At 50.9% G+C, this 13,598-nt stretch overlaps 1 protein-coding gene across 12 annotated transcripts in view; it reads right to left on the reverse strand.

The window, feature by feature from the left end:
* Positions 1–13,598, reverse strand: part of PITPNM2 (phosphatidylinositol transfer protein membrane associated 2) — a 164,680-nt gene that overhangs the window by 103,281 nt on the left and 47,801 nt on the right. The window lies entirely within an intron of this gene.

Raw genomic sequence — 13,598 nt, forward strand, 5'->3', positions numbered from 1 at the left:
TAGTAGGAGACAGATCCCAGTGGTGAGAAAAAAGAAAATCAGTTCTAGAGCCTCAAGGGTCTTTAAAACTGAGCTGAGGGAAGTCAAAGATGAAGAAAGATGGAGAAGGAAGAGAACAGAATTTTTCCTCCCATATTCACACAAAAGGATCTTGAATACCCCTGCTTCATCCCCAACTATCACCACTCATGCAAACAAAGCCAGAGAAACCCCTGTATTAACTACTGCTCTAAGAACTGACTGTGTCTTTCACTCTCATTTATCAATCCCCTACCAGACTTCAGACTCAGGCCAAAATTCCATGGAGCAGGAAAGCAGGTAAGACCTGGGTTCTGAGTGTGACAAATCACTGTCCTCTGGGAAAAGGCCTTGCTGCAAGCCATCAAGACCTGCAAGCATGAGTCAGAGCCAACAAATGGACATATTTTGCAGCCAGTGGAGGGACAGCAAGCTTTGCCCATGAACAAAGATGATTCAGTGGAGCTGTAGAAAGGAAATTAACATTTATGGAGTGTTCTTGGAATTATCTACAGCTGTATAACAAATTAACCCAAAACCTGGCAGTTTAAAACAAGAAACATTTATCATTTCATGCTGTTTCTGTGGATCAGGAAGCTGAGAGTGGCTTGACTGAGTGTTTCAGAATCTTTCATTGGGTCACAGTCAAGATGTAGACCAGGGCTGCAGTCATCTGAAGGTATGGCTAAGGCTGATAGAGTCACTTCTGAGTCAACTCATGTACATGACTGATAAGTTAGTATACGGTTTTTGGCAAGAGGTCTGTCCCAGTTCCTCACGACATTTTTGGACCTTTCCGGAGAGGCTGAGTATCCTCACAAGATGGCGGCTGGTTTTCCATAGCAAGTGATCCAAGAGAAAGGACAGCAGAAACCACAGTTTCTTTTTTTAGAGACAGAGTCTCACTCTGTCACCCAGAGAATACAGTGGTACAATCTCAGTTTACTGCAACCTCCACCTCTCAAGTTCAAGTGATTCTCCTGGCTCAGGCTCCCGAGTAGCTGGGACTATAGGCACAGGTGCCACCACACCCAGCTAATTTTTTTTTGTATTTTCGGTAGAGATGGGGTTTCACCATGTTGGCCAGGTTGGTCTAGAACTCCTGACCTCAAGTGATCTGCTCGCCTCAGCTTCCCAAAATGCTGGGATTACAGGCATGAGCCACCGCACCTGGCCACACTATCCTTTATAATTAGGCCCTGGAAGTCACACTCCAAGGATAGAGTCATTTCCAACATCCTATGAGATACACAGGTCAGCCCGATTCAGTATGGGAGGGGACTGTACAGGGGTATGACTACAGGGATGGGAGACTGGAGCCCGCCTGGAGGTGGCCAGCACAGCTGCATTGTGATCTTCCCTATTTTTTCTTTTTTGAGACAGAGTCTCACTCTGTCGCCCAGGCTGGAATGCAGTGGCACGATCTCGGCTCACTGCAATCTCCGCCTCCTGGGTTCAAGCAATTCTCCTGCCTCAGCCTCCTGAGTAGCTGGGATCATAGGCGCATACCACCATGCCCAGCTAATTTTCATATTTTTGTAAAGACAGGGTTTTACCATGTGAGTCAGCCTGGTCTCGAACTGCTGACTTCATGATCCGCCCACCTCGGCCTCCCAAAGTGCTGGGATTACAGGCGTGAGCCACCACACCCAGCCATTGTGGTCTTCCTAACCCTTGATCAAGACCATCTTCTTTAATCTTTAAGACAGCCCTCGAAGTCAGACATTTTCATTTACAGACATAGGTTCCTGCATACACACACTGACCTGACCCTCTTGTTCAGCCTCTTTGGTGCAGAGAGAATGGATCAGTGGTGAGCCATGCATGTAGTAAAATTATGGTTGCAGGAATCCAGGAAAAAGGAGGCTCAGGAGAAGTGGTGCGGGATTCAGCCATTCACATGGTCACCGCCTTGCTACCAAGGCCAGGCCACCCAGCTACTGGTGGCCTTACAGAAACAGCAAGGAGCATCTGCTTTCTTGGTTCTGCCACCTTGCCCCCTCCCAAGATCCTGACTTCACGGCAGGATTGCCATCCTGCAGCCAGTTCATTAGGTGGCCCCCTGTGCATGATGACTAACCAATCTGTGGCTGCAGGTGCCACCTCACGGGGTGCGCAATTTACAGTCACTCAGAGGTGGAGGGCACAGGTGAAGTCCCACCAGCTGCCAAAGCTGCCTGGTCTCGCAGGAAAACACGACTGAGGCTTAACAGTTTTCCCCACTTTATTCTTACCACCACAGATAGGGAAGAAGAACTGATTAAGTCCATAAATCTAACTTCTCCATCTAGAGCTGGATGGTTCTCAAGGATGGTTATTCCTCCTATGCACAGGCTGGGGTTGGGGGTGCTGAGTTGTGGAATGGGGACAGAAGTTGGTATCACGACCCCCAGGACCAAATCCATTTCTCTATGGCACAAATGCAGAGAAGTGCATTTGAGCACTACAAGCACTAGGGTCAGCTTTGCTGATATTTTGGAAGAGACAATACATTATGATCCCCAGGTGGGCCACAATGATTCACACTGGAAAGCACCTTCCTGCTGTTATCCAGAGCGTATAGGAGCCTGGCCTGAATTTCTACACAGAAGATGTGTAGAGGCCGGGTGTGGTGGCTCATGGCTGTAATCCCAGCACTTTGGGAGGCTGAGGCAGGTGGATCACCTGAGGTCAGGAGTTCGAGACCAGCCTGACCAACATTGTGAAACCTCGTCTCTACAAAAAACACAAAAAATTAACTGGGTGTGGTGGCACATGCCTGTAATCCCAGCTACTTGGGAGGCTGAGGCAGAAGAATCACTTGAACCCAGGAGGCAGAGGTTGCAATGAGCGAAGATCGTGCCATTGCACTCCAGCCTGGGCAACGAGAACAAAACACTGTCTAAAAAAAAAAGATGAGTAGAAGCACATCTTTGGGCTGCCTCATCATGTAGAGAAGACCTTGGCCTTGGAGAATTAGAGCTATCCTGACCTATTTCCAAGCCGTGAGACCTCCTTGTACCCTGAGTCCTCATCTCTCACCCTGCCTTGGGGGGCTGATTCGAGGGGGAAGTGGTATGACATGCACAGAGGCCCCACAATGGCACCCACAAGGGGAATAGAGTCAACACTGAGCTGTTTCTCCATTCTTCCTTGCCCTCTTGCTTTGTTTTGAAACCTGAGGGATCCCTGGAGTAAGGTGGCCCAACAGAGAAATCCCCCAAAGAGCATTCTGCACTTACACACTCGAGTGGGTATGGCCAGCCCCATCTGGATGCTGCAGACTCTTTCCTGCAGCCCCTGGGTACAGCCTTGGGCTCAAGAACCAGGACTAGCTCTGGGGTGGCCCAGCAGAAAGCTGAGCAGGGCAGTTAATTTTAATAAAAGGACTCCAGGCCTGGCACAGTGGCTAACACCTGTAATCCCAACACTTCAGGAGGCCTAGGCAGGAGGATGGCTTGAGGCCAAGAATATGAGACCAGCCTAGGACAACATAGTGAAACCTCTATTCTTCCAAAACAAATGAAAATGACTCCATCCTCCAGAAAGCACTGCCACACTGCAGCCTCAAACAAGATTACTAAAACACTGTTTGAAAAGACAATTAAAACAAGATTAAATAAATACTTAACTGCCCTCATCCTCATCCCTGGGCTGTGATCAGTCAAGCTAATCCAGGCTTGCTGGGTTACCAGATCTGTCCAAAAGCCTCCTCAGGACTTCAGAACTCCTCCTCAAAGTAGGGCCTCATGCCAGACATAGCCTGGCTCCCCAAGTTCAGCCTGCGGATCTGCAGCCTCCTTCAGCAAAGCCACCTCTGCCTTTGCCATGCCCTCTCCTAACCCACCCCAGGACTCTGAAAGAGTGAGGAAAAGCTGCCAGAAAACTGGAAAGAAATCCTCTCCTTCCTGATCTCTGCAACTCCTTCTCCCTCTCAGTGGCTGCTCAAAGGAAGGCCATTGCCTCCCCACCTCGAACTCTCCCCTCAGCTCCTGGAGACCCTGTGGGAAGCTACAGTTTATGCTGCTTACAGTCCCTGTCATGTTGTCCTCTGACCCCCTCGCCAACTCAGAACTGTGTTTGAAATGTAAAAGCACCCTTTAAAAATGCACTTGTGATCCACTGATACATGGATGGACAAAATGTGGTCTTATCCACGTAGTGGAAGACGAGTCAGCCATGATAAGGAATGAAGCTCAGATGCATGCTCCTACATGAAGTTGAAATCATGATGCTCAGTGGAAGAAACAAGACACAAAAGGCCACATGGTATATCACTCCATTCATATGAAATGTCCAGGACAGCCAAATCTAGAGATAGAAAGTAGATTAGTGATTGCCAGTGGCTGGGGGTTTAGGGACAAATGGGGGAATAACATCTATCTAAGACCTCATTTTGGGGATGATAAAAATGTTCTTTTAAAAAAATCTTTATTTTTACACATTGTAAGAGTATAGAAGAAAATGTTCTAAAATTAACCATGGTGTTCATTGTACAACTCTGTGAACATACTAGAAACCACTGAATTGTACACTTTCAATGGGTGAATTGTATGGCATGTGAACTATATCTCAATAAAGCTGTTATTTAAAAGTACAAACACACTCACACTCACACACACACACATACATACACACACACACCTTGAAATAACCGTCTGTAATCAACAGGGCCTGGCTGCTATAGTGGAGCCACCCTCTGCTCCTGAGCCCCTGCCTCCTGCCACTCGGCAGCCCCTCCACCCCTCCAGAGCCACTTCCTTAGCTCCCGCTCCCCAGAACCTCAAGTACTGACTCTGGGGCCAGTCCTGGGAGGGAGAACAAGCAAAAGACTCAGCCACCATCCCAAACTCCAAGGATGGAGCCAGAGGCCTCAGAAGACAGGCTGCTGCAGCCCAGGAGAGACTGCTCTTCCATTGTTTTAATACCTCCAACCCTGAGACCAGAAGCCTGAAGACACCAACATCCAGTTGGTTTATGAATGACGGTGGGGAACATGGAGTCTGTGGAAAGACACAAAGCTGGGAGGCCTGGGCCAGAGCCCAGCACTACCAGAACCCCCTAGGCAGAGGCATCCCCATCCATACTCTTAGGATCAGCCCCCTCATCTCGGGGACAAAACCGGGGATCCCAGCGAGAGTCCCCTCAGGCTGGGCTCTGAGGCTGCGGCTGGCCCAGTGAGACAGGCCTTGGGTCACTATGTGGCATGAGAAAGTCCTGGTTAGGGGCCACATGGACACAAAGCATCGTCAAACACACCAGGTGTCACCGAGCCATGGCAGCTGCTTCTCTTGTGGCACTGCTGGCTTGGCCAACTGAGCCAGGTGACACATTTCAGAAATACTTGTCTTATTTGAGCCTTATCAGTCCAAGGCTGGCTATAAACTTAAACAGGGCTGACCCAGGTAACAGGTCCATCAGCTAGAGGAATGGAACTTGAGTGGTACAGGGGGCCCCAGAGCACCAGGAAGCCTGTCCAGGCTCAGAGAGCTCAGGGAGGTTCCCAGCGGGGGTGACCCTGGCTGACCTTGAAAAGGCCCCTTGTCTTCACCCAGCAGGCTGAACCAAAGCCCCACCAAGGCCTGTGAGCCCATGCTTACTGCCAGGCTTGTCCTCTGGCGCATCGGGCTCACACACAATGCCATGGAAGTCTCTATCATCTGCTCTGCCCCAAGAAGCAGGCTGAGTCCTCTGGGGGTGTTATTCAAACAGCTGCCTCCAACTCTGGCCATAACACCAGGAGCTTGGGAAGCTGGTAATTGGATAATAAACTCTTCTCCTCCTCCACAGGACCATAAAGCGCCATCCTCCATCTGCACAGATGCATCAAAGGCCCAGAGAGCCCTCTCCGAAACCAAGCACAGGCAGTAGGGTGGGGTCCTGGGGTCAGCCTCCACCTCCTAGGGGCAGCTCCCAGGTGGGGCCAAGGGCAGGGAAGGGCAGGTTCCCATCTGAGAATAGAAGGTCTTGGACTGAGTGACCTCTTGGCTTTGACCACACTTCAAACTCACAGTTGGGAACAAACGTCGCCATCTACCCCTACAGCAAGATCACAGCCACACAACCTCTCCTTTCTTCACTCTATCAGTACACACTCGCAGAACCACAGACACGTGAAAATATTTATATGACCAGATTAACTTCTGGACTTCATGGTGCACTGAAGCAAGCATGTTTATCCTTCCCTCACACAACACTTTTCTCTCAGTCACTTCTTTTTCAGGGCGCTGGGGCTCCCAGCATGGCACTACATCCACATTAGAGCGGCTGGCGGGGATCCAAGAGCCCCCACCCCACCATCCTTGAACAGCAGGCTGATTCAAGGCTGGGAGCCTGTCAAGAGGTTCCGGGGACATGGGCTAGTCCTCTGGGGAGTTGGTTATCTCTGTTCTAGACCCTGGCTCCTGGCAGTAGCCAAGCTTGCTGGACAGTCACCCCTGTGGTGACAGGAGAGCTGAGGAAATCGGAACTGACAGCCCTGTGCTGGGCACAGATCCTGCTTGGCAGCCCCTACTGACAGTCGCTCTGTGCTGCCATCTTTAGAAACAATCGTTTCTTGGGTGTGCACCCACATGTGTACATCTCGATTTTACAGGCTCTGTTAAAAGCGCAAAGATCTTTCAGGTACTCGACAAAGCAAGACGTCGTGATGTTGCCATCAGCCTGCCCCCTCCTCCCCCCGCCTCCGACCTGTCACCCACATGAAGTGAGATGAAGCGTCTTCCAATACACATGTCGGAGTGTGTCACTCCTCTGAGTAAGGCCCCCAACGCTCCTCTTGGGTTTCAAGACAACATCTAAGCTCCTTAACCAGGGCATGAGGTCCCCGACCTAGTCCTTTCTGCAGCTCGGCCCCAGCCAGACTCACAGACAGGAGCCCATGGGGCTCATCCTGCCTCGGGGCCTTTGCAAAGGCAGTTCCCTCTATCAAGAAGACCCTCCCTCATTTACACCCAACCCTGCCTCCTGTGTCATGTGAACTTGGCACCCCACAGGGTCTAGACAAAGTATCAGCACCCTGGGGCTCCCTCCATGGGCTCTACGTCCCAGGGGCAGGCCCCCCAACCCCACTTCCACAGGGTCTGACACTATCATAAGGATCACCACAGCCCGTAACTGATCCTCCGGTGGCCTGAGAGCTCCTTGAGAGTGGGAGCTCAAACTGATTCACTTCTGCATCCCTGTAGCTCAGAGCCCATGCTCAGGGCTGAATGATGGATCCATACATATGTTGCCTGCTCAAGGAGCCAAAGTGGCTTGTCCCCTGAAGCCCTAAAGCACCAGGAATACATTGGGAGTTGGGGCGGGGGAACAGACCCCTCCTCCAAGTGACTGGCACCATTCCCATGTGACAGCAGCCCACTCCTCATTTGTAGCCAGCAAACATGCCCAGGCACCATTTATTTATGCAATATTAACACATGCCCTGCTTGCATCCCCAGCTCTCGGCCCTGGTTAAATGAGGCCACAGAAGAGGAACAGGCTCATGGCAAACCACTTCCCAATATGGGTGATTGCACCATATTTTATTCACGGTGAGTCCCAGGATTCTTGCCAGCTTATCAACTTCAATCCTTTTCCATGAAAAGTGTGTCCTGGGCATGCGTTCTGTTCCCCACCCAATGCAAGAATCTGCTTCTAGCTAGGAAGAGGCAGTGGGAAGATGGGTAGGGGGACGAGGAACGAGACAGAACACAGAAGGACATGGAGAAGGAAGAAAGAGGGAGGAAGGTATGAGAAAGGAGCAGAGAGGAACAGGGAAGGATCCAGCTGCAGGCCCAGGGGCATCTGGAATCCCACCCCTTGCACCACTAGTTTAAACAAGGGTCCCCAGTGCCTGAGCAGTGAGGACCTGGAACCAGCAGACAAAGTTGTACTCTTGTCAAGAGGAGGGATCCAGGCAGGGCAGAAGCAGAAAAAAGACACAGGAACGTGGCTTGTGGAAGCCAGGATCCACCCAGCAGAATGGCTGCCTGGCCATAGAATCCTCCAGGCACAGCCGATCTCCCAGCCCCTCTGCAACAAAAGTGAGGCCCCAGGAAGCTAGGGGACCTAAAGGATGCTGAATTAGATCGCACCACTGCACTCCAGCCTGGGTAACAAGAGCAAGAGTCTAAATCAGGAAAAAATAAAAAAAGTAGACCCTGGGGTAGCCATCTCCCTGTGGGGCCCCCCCTGCCATCTCCCTTTTTTTTTTTTTCTGAGACAGAGTCTTGCTCTTGTTGCCCAGGCTGGAGTGCAGTGGTGCGATCTCGGCTTACTGCAACCTCCACCTTCTGTGGTTCAAGCAATTTTCCTGCCTGAGCCTCCTGAGTAGCTGGGATTATAGATGCCTGCCACCACGCCCAGCTAATTTTTGTACTTTTAGTAGAGACGGGGTTTCACTATGTTGGTCAGGCTGATCTAGAACTCCTGACCTCAGGTGATCTGCCCTTCCTCGGCCTTCCAAAGTGCTGAGATTACAGATGTGAACCACCTCTCCTGGCCTGCCATCTCCCTTTTAGTAGTGATGGCAAAGTGCTAAGGGGGAAAGACTCAGCAGCCCACTTTTCTGCATCGTTCTTAATAGGTCAGCACCTCCTTCCCTCTCCTTGGCAGACCGTCCCTCATTCCTATACCCTCAACCCCACAGGCACAAGTGAGCTGTTGCTGGGAGTCAGGAAGGTAGAGTGTCTTTCTTAAGGCAAGCACAAGCTCAGCAGTGGTGGGCATGGATGGGGAGGGGTTCCAGCAGACTTATTTATAGCCAGGCAGCCCATCCACACACTCTCCAGTGCAGCCTGCCTCACTTGCCTGCCTGCCTGCATGCCTTCCACTGAGGCTTTTCAATCCGTATCTATATTTATCGCCCAAAGCCGTTGGGATAATGGCAAGGCCAGAAATAGCCTTGAAGACATACACGTGAAGATGATGGGCAGGTCCCCAGCTCCTGGGCTGACCTCGCCCCTACATCTGCCACTTAGCAGTGGGTATGGGGAACAGCTAGACAGGGCTGGGGAAGCAGCTACAGCCAGATGGGAACAACGTAATCCTCCTTTCTCTGCTGGCCTCGGCCCTCTGTAGTGATGCAGGGGACACGTCCAAAATGATACATCACAGCTGCCAGGCCACAGGGAGACCAAAGGTGACAGAGATTCCTGACGTCAGTGTGCTAATCGGAGCAGACAGTCCAGAGAAAGAGAGAAGAATCAAAGGCAGCAGCACAGGCTCACAGAAAGCAGGTCACCCCCAGCACCAAGGTTGCAGGGAGATGCCCTCCTACCTGGCTTCTTGTACTGGACAATGGAATAATGGACCCATTTCCCATTTCTGTCCTCTGGGATAAGTGCTGGCCCACAGGCTCTGGGAAATGCTCTCAGAGGAATAAGGATATGGGTCCTAAAGAGTCCTGGAATGGGTCAGGGCTCATGGGAGGAGGAAGAAGGTGCCAGAGGTAAGTCAGGACCAGGATGGGGGGCTAGACATCCAGGCAGGATGGAGGGTGTTAGGGACCACCAGCCAGAGCCCTATCATACAAGGGCAGCAGTATGAGATCAGAAATATGTGCAGGCCAGGCACAGCAGCTCATACCTGTAATCCCAGCACTTTGGGAAACTGTGGGAGGATGCCTTGAGCTCAGAGGTTCAAGACCAGCCTGGGTAACATAGTGAGACTCTGTCTCTACAAAAAAAGAAAAAAAAATTTAATTAGCTTGGCATGGTGGCCTGCACCTGTAGTCTCAGCTACTCTAGAGGCATAGGTGGAAAGATTGCTTGAGCCCAGGAGTTCAAGGCTGCAGTGAGCTAATATGCAAATGGAGAAGAGGAAGCGCCTCCTAATTGGTAGCAAACATACAGATGCCATAGAGACAAACGCAAGATGGCGAGTGAATCCCCAAATCCCACAGGCTCCAAGTGTCCACTCCTAAGAGCTGAGCTCAGGGGCCAGCTTCCTTCCCAGCCAAATCTCCATCCTGCCAGCCTTTGTCTCTGCACTTCAGGAACTGAAACTTCTCAGCACTCCCCAAAGATACCATGCACTTTGAGTACTAAAGGCATTGGCTCATGCTGGTCCCTCTGCCTTTCCCTTCACTCCTGATAAACTCCTCCACATCCTTCAAAGCCCATTTGAAATGCTCCCTCTTCTGCAAAATCTTCCACTCAGGTGTCAGCTGCTGCCTTCTCTCTGCTCCAGCTGCACTCTGTGCCTCCCTCTGTGCATGTGCTGTGCACTCTAACATGTGTCTGTACCTCTATCCCAGGGGTTGAGTTCCCCTTCCTCACTGGATCTCACCAATTTAGTGGGCACAACAAGCATCTGCCAGATGAGGGAGGGAATGGATTCCCTCCTTCACACTCACCCAGATCTGTCATTTTTGCCAAAAGAAAAAATCATTTTAAAAGAATGAAACCGCTGGGCACGGTGGCTCATGCCGGTAATCCCAGTACTTTGGGAGGCTGAGGCGGGCGGATCACGAGGTCAAGAGATTGAGACCATCCTGGCCAACATGGTGAAACCCCGTCTCTACTAAAAAACACAAAAATTAGCTGCATGCTGGCGCGCACCTGTAGTCCCAGCTACTTGGGAGGGTGAGGTAGGAGAATTGCTTGAACCCAGGAAGCAGAGGTTGCAGTGAACTGAGATGGCGCCACGGCACTCCAGCTTGGCACCTGGCATCAGAGTAAGACTCTGTCTCAAAAAAAAAAAAAAAAAGAATGAAACCTCATACCAGGACTCCCTTTGGAGATGAGGGCAAAGGCAAGTCTGGTGCTCTCTGAATCTGCCTCCCTATGTTCCTTAGAGAACACCCAGTGTAACCAGATTGGCAAGCTACCGTTCTGCCAGGGGTTGGCTGGAGGGACAACTGGATATTCCTCTATGGAGAGTAAGCAGGCCCACCTTTGTGCCTGCAGGATGGTGAGGCCCTGGGGGCTCTAGGCCACATCAGCAGCACTGGCAGACTTTCCACAGGTTCCTGGCCTGAACACCATCTCCTTCCACGTGGCCAATCACAGAGCAGGAGCCCTGTGCAGAGGAGAGCTAGGCACATAGCTAAGTGCTGGGTTAGCATTCTCCACACTGCTATTTTGTAATGACCCAAACAGCTCCTGGTTCCTGGATGGCTGGCTCCAGGGCCCACTGTGTGCCTGTATTTAGATGCCTTTTCGTGCGGGCGCTGTTCCAAGTCCTACCCACAGCCTCTCAGATCCCATAGCTGGCACACTACACTCAGGAAGCCCCTCCAGCTGAGGAGAGAGATGCACAGGTGTGACAGGCACTGACGGCCTGGGAGGCCTATTCCCAGGGGCAATCAGAAGACTAGAAAGCACTGAAAAAGGCAGTACCCTGTAAGGCCAACTCTACATCCACAGAAAACACCACTGACAGAGCACCCAGGTATGCAGGCACCCATGCCTGGGGGAAGTAAGAATTGCAGGTGACACGCGCACAGCCTTACCAAGGACTCCACAGACACCCATTCCTTTCCTCCACGTGGCCACATGCAGTAAGGACTAATATGGTCTGCATTTCACAGATAAAGAAACTGAGGTGCAGTAAGGGAGGGGACTTGCCCAAGGTGTCCCAGGCAGTTAGCTTCTGGAACCTGCATTAACCACCACACTATACAATTCTCCATGCAGATAAAACAATGTGCAACGTAAAATGCTGCAGCCTCTCTGGAAAACAGTCTGGCAATTCCTCAAATATGTTGAACATAGAGTTACCATATAACCCAGCAATTCCACTCGTAGGTATATGCACAAAGAAATGAAATGTGTCCAATAAAAATTTGTACACAGGCGGGGTGGGCACTGTGGCTCACACCTGTAATCCCAACACTTTGGGAGGCCGAGGCAGGTGGATCACCTGAGGTCAGGAGATTGAGACCAGCCTGACCAACATGGTGAAACCCCGTCTCTACTAAAAATACAAAAAAAATTAGCTGGACATGGTGGTGGACGCCTATAATCCCAGCTACCTGGGAGGCTGAAGCAGGAGGATTGCTGGAACTTGGTAGGCAGAGGCTGCAGTGATCCGAGATCATGCCACTGCACTCCAGCCTAGGCAACAGAGTGAGATTCCATCTCAAAAAAAGAAAAGGAATGCAGCACTGATACATGGTACAAATGAACCCTGAAAACACCATGCTGAGTGAAAGAAGCCAGACACAAAAGACCACATAATGTATAACTCCATTCATACGAAATGTCCAGAAAAGACATTAGCCATTCTTCTTCTCTATGAGAGAAGACTGAGACCCAGTCAGACTCACCTGAGGCAGGAACAGCCTCTAATGTCACCCTTTCCACTGTGCTTCTATAACTCCAAGGTTCCTGGGTCCAGAAGCTTTTCCTGATTTCACAAATGAAGGAACTGATCGTCCCATGTGCCCCACTGACCCACACATACCCCGCACTGACACTGATCAGAGAGCTCTGCCGGCCAGGTGCACAGCCACCTTTCCCAGGCAGCTCCAAGTGCCAGGAGCCATGACCACTCCTATTGGTTTTAGCAAAGGCACATTCTTTATTAAGCACCTAATAAGTGTCTGACACAATGCACAGGTGCTCTGTACTGGTTTTCTTATTTGTTTTCTTTCCTTTGGTCAAAGTCTTTTCAAACCTAAGCCATTCTGGGGAGATGCTTTAATGCTTCGGAAACACACACTTACAACCTCAAATGTCCCCTTGCAGTGGGACATAGCATGGGCTGACCCTGGGCCAACCTGTGATGCAGGATAAGGTCTCTCCTGCCGAGATGCCACCTCCCCACTCCTATCTCATCTCACTGTCATCAACTTATCCTGCTTCTTGGTTCCATTAATAAACATATCCACAGCGAAGTATCAAAGAGTCAATGCCACATATTTCCCAAGAGTATTTATCATTTGAATGAAAACTAGAAAGAGAGAGATGCTTGACTAACAGGAATAAGGGACCAATGGTAAAATTTCAGGCACTGGAGGGAGAATGGAAAAAGGGTTCTCCTTCCCAAGCCCCTCAAAGCACAACCCTTATTTATTTTTACCTCCAGCACATAGTGCAGCTCAGGCACATAGAAGGTGGTTAGTACATGTTCGTCATGTGTTAAGTGGCCTACCTAAGGCCACTCCTCCTGTCTGGGAACCTGCCCCCTAGACAGCTCTAATGCATGCTCCATGGGGACAAACCATCAAGCTCCCTTTTCATGGGTGTGGTGAAGTGAGTCCTAAAACCCACCACCAGTCTGGCATGGTGGCTCACAACTGTCATTCCAGCACTCTGAGAGGCCAAGGTGGGAGGATCACCTGAGGACAGGAATTCAAGATCGGCCTGGGCAACATCGCAAGATCCCATCTCTACATAAAATTTAAAAAGTAGGCCGGGCGCGGTGGCTCAAGCCTGTAATCCCAGCACTGTGGGAGGCCGAGGCGGGTGGATCACGAGGTCAAGAGATCGAGACCATCCTGGTCAGCATGGTGAAACCCCGTCTCTACTAAAAATACAAAAAATTAGCTGGGCATGGTGGCGCGTGCCTGTAATCCCAGCGACTCAGGAGGCTGGGGCAGGAGAATTGCCTGAACCCGGGAGGCGGAGGTTGCAGTGAGCCGAGATCGCGCCATTGCACTCCAGCCTGGGTAA

This window comes from Sapajus apella, unplaced genomic scaffold (assembly GCF_009761245.1).
Source record: "Sapajus apella isolate SASKATOON/1434 unplaced genomic scaffold, GSC_monkey_1.0 scaffold2, whole genome shotgun sequence".
Taxonomy (NCBI): Eukaryota; Metazoa; Chordata; class Mammalia; order Primates; family Cebidae; genus Sapajus; species Sapajus apella.